The sequence below is a fragment of the Belonocnema kinseyi genome, chromosome 1 (assembly GCF_010883055.1).
Source record: "Belonocnema kinseyi isolate 2016_QV_RU_SX_M_011 chromosome 1, B_treatae_v1, whole genome shotgun sequence".
Lineage (NCBI taxonomy): Eukaryota > Metazoa > Arthropoda > Insecta > Hymenoptera > Cynipidae > Belonocnema > Belonocnema kinseyi.
Window position 1 is genome coordinate 81,372,828 of NC_046657.1, and position 9,347 is coordinate 81,382,174.

Genomic DNA, 9,347 nt, shown 5'->3' on the forward strand with positions numbered 1-9,347 from the left:
TAATTCACGGAACTGCCCCTTGATCTTATTCTAACTTTCGCGCAAGAACTAAGATCTCGAACCCTTATTTTAGAGCAACGGCTGGTGATTTAAAAGCAAGGGTTTTGAGATCCTAAATCTTAAAACAAAGCTAAAATAAGAACAAAGAGTGATTTAATATTTGAAATTTTTCTCCATGTAGTTATTCAAAATTTTTCCCTTCTGCTTTAGACGAAAGTCATAATTTTTTTAAAATTTTAATTATCCATAGCTAAAAGTAGGTAAATATCCGTATATCAAGGAACGTTTGGGGAATGTTCGTGAGGAATTTAATGAAACAAATTAACATAATGCGAAAATTCTCAGAAGCATTCCCCGAACTCTCCCTGGGAACCTTTCTGGACACGCGGACACTTCTACTTCCGGGAACCTTCCTGCAGAATTTTTTGGAATTCTCAGAACTTTCCACTGAAATGCTCTAGGAATGGTCAGAGAAATTTTTGTGCTTTTAAGACTGTAGAATTTTACTAATTTAATTAGGGAATAGTGAAACCCTGAAGGATAGTAAAAAGTATTAATTCAATGAAGTCGAAGAACAATAGGGGAAAACTGCAGATTTCTCAGTGAAAGTACAGTGAAACTCTTCTATAGCGCCGATTTTGGGGCTGACGGTGGGTGGGGACTAAATCATTTTATCCCGCTCCGTTTTTGTTTGTTTACGTCTGAGCGCTCACCTGAGTGACAACCGCAGTCCCGCGCAGCTCATGATATACTTTCCTGCGGCGCGGGGTCAATTCTAGGAAGGGCTATAGAAGGATGCGCTATTGAAGGATTTCACTGTATATTAATTGACTATAGTGTATATATTAAGTAAGATAAAAAAATGACCAGAAATGGCAAAAGTGTAACGTGGAAAAAATTCATAAAAGAATGCGATTGTGTAAAATTTTTAATTTTGTTAAAACAATGATAGAAGGCACAAGTAGAGGGAAACTTGCATACACCACTATAAAAGTGAATTATTTACAAGAATTTCTTACGAAAATTATTTACATATTTACACTTTTCATCACACTCCATCAAAAAAATATTCCATAAAGAGAAGACATAAAAGTAGACACGTAAACAATTACCACGGAACGTTCATTAATTGATTATTAACTTAAATCACTGAAGAATTAGTCAATGTTTACAATAGTTGATCTGAGTAAAATCAATTTTTAACTTTTTCACATTATGATCCTCATGAGAAGGCATTAGCTTTATTTGAATTTTACTGTTTTAAATCAGAAGAAATTAAAATTGTTGAGAGAGAAACAATTTCTTTCTTTAGATAAGAAAACTAAAAAATGTATCAAGTAAAATAAATAATGTGACTCACCCTTTAACATTTCATTGTTTAGTTTTCCTACTAAGAATCTGATGAAGCATTCAATAGTTGCACAATATTAATTTTCTTTTGATACATTTAATACTGAAATATTTATACAAAGCATTCACAAAAAATGAAGACAACTAATCATCTGTAAAGTTATTAATTCCGTTAACAAATATATTTTTGCTATACTTTGCTATCTATGTTGTAATAATCTAATATGAATAAAAACTGTTTTTCAGCTTTTATATAATAATATCTCTTAATTCCGCTAATTCTCTTAATTCCATGAATACTCATAATTCTTCGAATTCTCTTAATTCCATGGTTTGTTTGAATTCCATTAATTTTCTTAATTCCATAAATTCTCTTAATTCCACGATTTACTTTCATTCCATAAATTCTTTGCATTCCATGATTTCTTTGAATTCTAAGAATTTCACGGATTCCATGAATTCTCTAAATTTCATGAATTCTCGGAAGTCTATGAATTTGCTGAATTATCTCTATATCATGATTTATCTTAATTTCACGAATTCTCTTGATTAAATAAATTCTCTTGATTCCATGAATTCTTCGAATTCCTTGAATTGCACAAATTCCTTGAATTCTACAAATTCCTTGAATTCCATGAATTTCTTGAATTTCTTGAATTTTATGAATTCCATAAATTCCTTGAATTCCGTGAACTCCTTGAATTCCATGAATTCTCTTAATTCTGCTAATTTTCTTAGTTCCATGAATACGCTTAATTCCACGAATTCTCTTAATTCTATGGATTCTTTGAATTCCATGAATTTTCTTGACTCCATGAATTTTCTTAATTCCAAGAATTCTCCTTATTCTATGAATTTTCTTAATTCCATGAATTGTTTAAACTCCATAAATTCTCTACATTTTCCATACGCTATTAATTGTCTAAATTGTATGAATTCTTTTCATTCCACGAATATTTATAATTTAATGAAATCTGTGAATTCCATAAATCTGTTAAATTCCATACATCCTTTCAATTCCATATATTCTCTAAATTCTCTGAAATCCATTATTTTTCTGAAATACTTCATTTCTCTAAATTTTCTCAATAACAGAAATTCACTGAATTCTTCAAATTTTTTGAATCATGTTGAATTGAAATTAAAATTCTATGGATTATTTACAATCTTTAGAATTATTTGTATTCTTAAAAAATGTAGCTTCCTTGAAATCGTCTGAATTCTTTCAATTCATTGAATTGCTTGAATTCTCTTAATTTCTTGAATTTTTTTAATTGCATGACTTGTTTGATTTCTATGAATTCTTTGAATTTCAAGAATAATTTGAATTATATGATTTATATTAATACCACGAATTCTTCGAATTTCATAAATTCTCTAAACTCTATAAAGCTAAAAATTTTTTTCTTAAATACTTGATTTCGCTGTATTTCATTAATAATAATTGAAATTCAGTCAATTCCTATAATTCTTTGAATACCATGAATTTCTTGAATTCCCTGTGTGAATTCTTCTGTGTAAAAAAGTAACGAATACAGTATGTACCTGGAATCGTTTAAGGATTAAAATAAGGTATTGCTATAATTAAAATGAACCAAAATTACGACTTTTATCTGAAGAAGAAGGGAAAAGAAAAATAGGTAGCAAACTATATCTGAATAAATAATTAAGAATTAGTTCTATTTTTTTTCTTCGGATTATTTTCTAAAATCCGTTACGATAATTGGACCTTTTTTCAGTTTTTTAAATCAAGTTAAAGATTGAGTAACTTAGAGCTTTACCTTGAACATCCTTAATTAAGCAATCGCTTTTTGTAGAACTAAGTTCACAGGACCTCCTTGGCAAACCGATTTTTTCTCAAAATGATGAAGCTGCTTCATCTCCTAGCGGTGTACCTCATCCACCTCATAGCGTTGAAGTTCCTTCTCCTATTCACGTTGATCGACGTCCTCCTCAGCGCGTCGAACCTCTTCCACATCATCATGGCAGAACTCTTTCTCTTCCTGATCTTCCTGTTTATCATAGCGACCATTTTCGTTCCTACCGCAACGAAGCTTCTACAAGTAGCGCTCGCCAACTACCTCACGGGGCAAAAGTGTTACCAAGTTTCCGTTTTCATCACGGCTTAGTAACAAAAGACGAACGTGGTACTTTTTATTTACTACCACGGCATGAAATATTTCGTGTACTAGCAGACAAGGACGGTTTCGTCGTTGGAATATTGAATTATTATAATGAGCTATCTCCAATATATGATCTACCTGATTACGATCGGGTTAAAGTAGACCAATTCGGACATCGCGGAAATAAATTAATGAGCCCCAGAGAAATTACAGAGTTTCCTGAACTTGGAAAATACCTAGTGCCTAAAATAATACCCGAGTATACTATTCAAGTAATTAATTAGTCAACTATATTGGCAGAAAAGGAATAAAGTGTACATGCGGTCAAAAAATGATGTATTTGTAAGCTTAAGAGGGTACAGTGCTGAATATTATAACTTATTTTGCTTCTTTTGTAACACTTAAAAAATTTGAAGTTTCTAATGAATGAAAAACATTATCAATGCATGTATCCAAATTTCTATATTTTTATAATTTTCATAACACTTAACTCCCAATATAAGATCCTTCGGTTTACGCTGTTCCTAGAACTTATGACATCCGCAGCTTCGCGATGAAAAGCCGCGGGGCATCAGGTTGAGCCATGCGTCCAAATCCAACAGAAATTATTGATGCGACTCTGTCTATTTACGTTTGGATTCCCTCGATTCGTGTCGAAGGCCAAGGCTCGCCATGTCCGAAACCGGTCTTATATCAGGAGTTAAGTGTACTTGATTTATTCAGCGAAAAAATTTAATATTAAATCAGAAACGCTACTAATGCCCTTTAACTGTTTCATTGAAATTTATAACAAATTTATATTTATGTCTTCAATAATAATGTTCTCTAATGTGAGCATTTCAAAGGTAGCTTGCGGAAAGGACATCGAAGCTATTTTGACCATTTTTTAGAACAGACAAAAAACGTTACCAAAAATGGAATTTTCAATTTAAAAAAAATGCATACGTTAAAGACACATCAGTATTTCTTTGAAGCGGAAAACTCTGGATAAAAAAATTGTTATTTTTTAAAAACAATTTACTTTTTCATTATTGGTTAAAGTATATAAAATTATTCTTAGCATCGCCGAGAAAAAATCAAACTGTATTGCCTCTTGCACTTCTATCGCCGAATAAACCGTTTGCAATCAATATGATACTCGTAATAATTAATAATTGATATATTTGGTTAAAAATTCGTGTTTTCTGGAACATAATTAATAATCTTCTTCTTCTTTGAGAATTCAACAATTTGGTTTCAAAACTATTTAGTATAAAATTCGTATTTTTTGTTTAAAAATGAATATATATTAAGTTAAAAAGACATTTCTTTGGTAACAGTTGGTCTTTTTCGGTGCAAAATTAATCTTCTCATTTAAAAATACAACTTCTTGGTTGAATTTGTTTACAATTCATCGCTTTGCTCCAAAATTTTACTATTTTCTTGAAAATTCATCATTTTCAGTTGAAACTTTCATTACTTCCATGTAAAATTAGTATTTTCGCTCGAAAATAACTCTTATTCTTTGAAAATTAATATTTTGTATTGAAAAGTTCACTATTTTGTCAAAACTTTCTTGAAAAAATAAAACAATTTGTAAAAAAATATTCTTGTTGCTTGAAAAATCTACTGTTTCAATAAGCAGAAATTCACCCGTTTGGTTTGAAAACATTTCTTTTTTGCAAATTTAACCATTTGGTTAATAAGTCATGTTTTCAATCAGGATTCTTCACTTCACTTCAAAATTTATCTTTTTGTTTCGAAATTGAACTATTTTGTTAAAAAGTCATTATTGTTATAAACAAATGATTTTTTCACAAAATTGACGTATATGCACAGTTGCATCTCAGAATGTATCTCCAAAAAATCTGAAACTTGTGCTTTGTCTGTATCGGCATTAGATCTCTTGAAAGCAACAAAAACATTCCGATTTAGTGAAAACTTCTCGCAATGAATTATTGTTACAAGATGGCTATTTTTAAAAAGAAATCGTCTAGGCTCTTCATTTGTCAATAAAAGATCATCCAGCCAACTAGTGTCATAATTTTCCCTAAAGCTGTTGCGAAACTTCTACCTAATGAAATTCATCATATTGCTTCTTCTTGATAAACCCTCATTCTTTATTGTTTATGCCAATTATATAAATATAGACTCTCAATTACCAGAACTGATTTTTTCAACAAAATTTTATTAATCTATAGTAGAAAATAACACTTTTCATTCCCCTTACATTTTCTCGCACGACGAGCCATTATCTTATTTATATCGTTATGAGCAATATAATTTTCGTTAATTTACGTTCTCCTACAAGCAACAATTTTCAAGTTTTCGGATTTGATTCGGGAACGTCACTATTCACGAGTGGAGCGTTAACCGATTACGCCACCGAGGCCATACCATACATTTCCACGTTTCTCCTATGTTATCCTTTTTCCTATATTATATTATTTTATATCATTCCTGATTTGGTAATCTTATTCAGAATAGAATTATTCACTACAAATTCACAGGTACAGAGATGCCGACGTGCGTTATCTTGTGGATATAGGAGAAACGAGAAACTGTTTGCTGTGGCCTCGGTGGCATAATTGATAAACTCTCCACTCGTAAATAGTGGCGTTCCCAGTTTTAATCCCCGGCGTGACGTACTTTTTCTCGTTTCTTCAGCAAATTATTTGAGAAGTATTCATCAAAATTTAACATCAGAATTTAATTAATGAATTACCCTGGTCGACAAAATAACATCATTACTTTAAATTGTAATTAAATGTACAACGTACTACTTTAGGAGTAAGTTACGGACAATTGTAACCTTTTGTAATTCACATAATCATTTGGGTAGGGGCCCGTAGTTCTCGTATACGGTATTTTCGGCCCTGAATGCAAGAGCGTTGGCAAAGATATTATAAACGTAGATGCGGTGCGGGCTTAGTTGCCCGCCATAAATGTAGACGGCGCGTCCGGCGAAAAAAGTCACTTCCCCTCTACCCACCGCTCCCCGTAGAAAGCACAAACGATATAGTTTGCCAAGAGGCACTTGGAGCGCTGTAAGCAACTCTCGGCACACCTTCGAGGCGCACTGATGGTAAACTTAGCTTGGACAAGAACCATTTGGATTGAAAGTAAATTGCCAATTAAAACATTTTTACACATTCGGGAATTTTCAAATTCGATAATATTGTAAACTGTCCAGAATTTCATTATTCTAAAATTTTTTAATTCGGGATTTTCATGTTTCAGCATTTTGTTATTTCGGGAAGTTTACAGTGTCGAAAATATTTAAAAAGATTTATAAAATTGTATTTAAGTTTTTAAGGAGTTTTAAAGGCCTCAAAATCTTCAAGATTTTTTTACAATTTTATAAATCTTTTTAAATATTTTCGACACTGTAAACTTCCCGAAATAACAAAATGCTGAAACCTGAAAATCCCGAATTAAAAAATTCTAGAATAATGAAATTCTGGACAGTTTACAATATTATCGAATTTGAAAATTCCTGAATAATAAAACTCCAGGCCGAATGCTGTCTAATGATAAAATATACAAACTAGAAAATTCCCGAATTGCAGAAATTGAGAAAACAGTTATGTGGTCAATATTATTTATTTATTAAAAATACAATAATCAAATATTTTCATTGTAGAAATTTGTTTTAATGTTTAATTTTTTAAAATCATTGTTTTAATTTAAAATGACAATAATTGTATAAAAATGTGATACAAACATAAATTTAAAACACGTGAGCTTCAAATGAAACAAACTTTGCAGGATTCAATGCAGGCTGATTTAACGCGACTTTTATTTTTATTTTTTTAAATAATAATTTTATTTTTGCGAGCGTTTTCTGTAATGTACAAAAATAAAATGGACATTTTCAAACAACTTTTTTCATCCAAAAATACATTTGTTCAATTATTGTTATTTTTAATTCAAACAATAATTTTTAGAAACTTTAATCATTAAAAAAGTCTTCCTCGGTAAAAATATTTTATTATTCTATTAAAAAAAAATTTTTTAACTATTTTTTAATTGTTCAAATTAGAGAGTTGTCTAGCCCAGATATTGTATAATTCGGAAATTTTCTGTCGGCAATTCTTAAATTCGGTAAGATTGTAAATTGTCGAGAATTTTCCAATTCGGGACTTTTATATTTCGACAATGCATTGTCGAAATATAAAAGTCGCGAATTGGAAACTTAAAAATAAAATTCCCACATCACTGTAAAAATTCCGAAATTATAACATTGCAATGTTGTAATTTCGCAATTTTTATAGTGATGTGGGAATTTTATTTTTCGGAAAAAGCGACTGAAAAATCCCGAAAAATAAAATTCCAGACAGTGTAAAATTCGTACATTGAAAAATAACCAATAATAAAATTCCCGAAATTATAAAAGTCCCGAAATACAGGGTGGACACGCTGGGGCTTACATACATGGCCAGTTGAATGCTACCCGAATTGCACAATAGCAGGGTAGAAGCCATTAGACAGGGGTATTTTTATATTTCGCGCCTTTAAAGTTGCATTCGGATCGGCCATTCGGCCAAGTCCGTGCATCTTCGGATCAAGTTTATGAGAGTTTCCATGGTTGCGTTCGAAACTTCAAGCGGTTATGTTCAGATTCACCTGTTTGCCCTAGTCGCTGTCAGTAAATATAAGCAATGTCAATTTAAAGTTTACGCATGTAATATTTCATTCACTTTATTTAAAACATATCCTGTCTATTCATAACATACCTGTTTTTATGCAGTGAAAATAAGCGTTAAACACCATTCACTCTTCACTCACTGGAACGGCAGAATATTATTACTATTTTGTAGTATTTGTCACTGAGCAGCTATTCTATAATGGTATTAGCAAAGAAAAAATATTACGTTTACTTCTCAGTTCACATGTCTCACTTCATTATTAATTAAACACTGTTATTATTTGTAATTACTATATAACATAACCTATATTGTTTTGACACTTGTATCCGTTTGAAGTTTCGAACGCAACCATGGAAACTCTCATAAACTTGATCCGAAGATGCACGGACTTGACGTCCACCCTGTATAAAAGTCGAATTGGAAAATTCACGAAAAATAAAATAAGTAAAATTCCAGGCAATAAGATATTACCTAATTTTAAAAATCCCCAAAGAAAATGCCTGAATCATAAAATATCCGAACTAGAAAATTCCTGAATTTAAACCATTTAAAAAATTGTTTATTAAATATTATTTATTTATTGAAAATACAATAATCGAATATATATTTATGGATGAAAAAATTTGTTTGAAAATGTGCATAGTATTAGAAAAAAAACATAAAAAAGTTCTGAAAAATCGAATTTTTTATTAATAAAAAAAATAATAAAAGTAAATTTTGATATAAATCGTTGTTGAATTGAATCCTATAAAGTTTGTTTCAAAAATGTTATTATGTAGGTACGAAGAAAATTTAGGCAGAACATTTTTTTCTTTCAAAGCACACGTGTTTTTTTATGTATTTTTTAATACAATTTTTATAAAATTATTATTCAGGTGCCGGAGATTTCATTTTTTGGGATTTTTCATTTATCCCTTTCAGAATTTTTGTCAGTGGTCCCATATTTTTATACCTCCTCTTAAAATTATGTGATTTTTCAAAATAAAAAGTCAACATTTGAAAACATTTCAAAATCATCAAAAGTATCTATCTCTTTTAAATTATTTCAAATATTTTTAAATTATTTAAAAAATTTTTCGGAACTTTTAAATGTCTTTTAGATTGATTCCCATTTTTCCTGACATTTTTGTAAAATCCTGCACACAAAAATTGTTTTAAGAGCTTCCAGATTTTTTCTAATATTGTAAATCTTTTGAAATGTTTTGAAATATTTTTAAACATTCTCTTTGAGTTATGTACTTTTTCA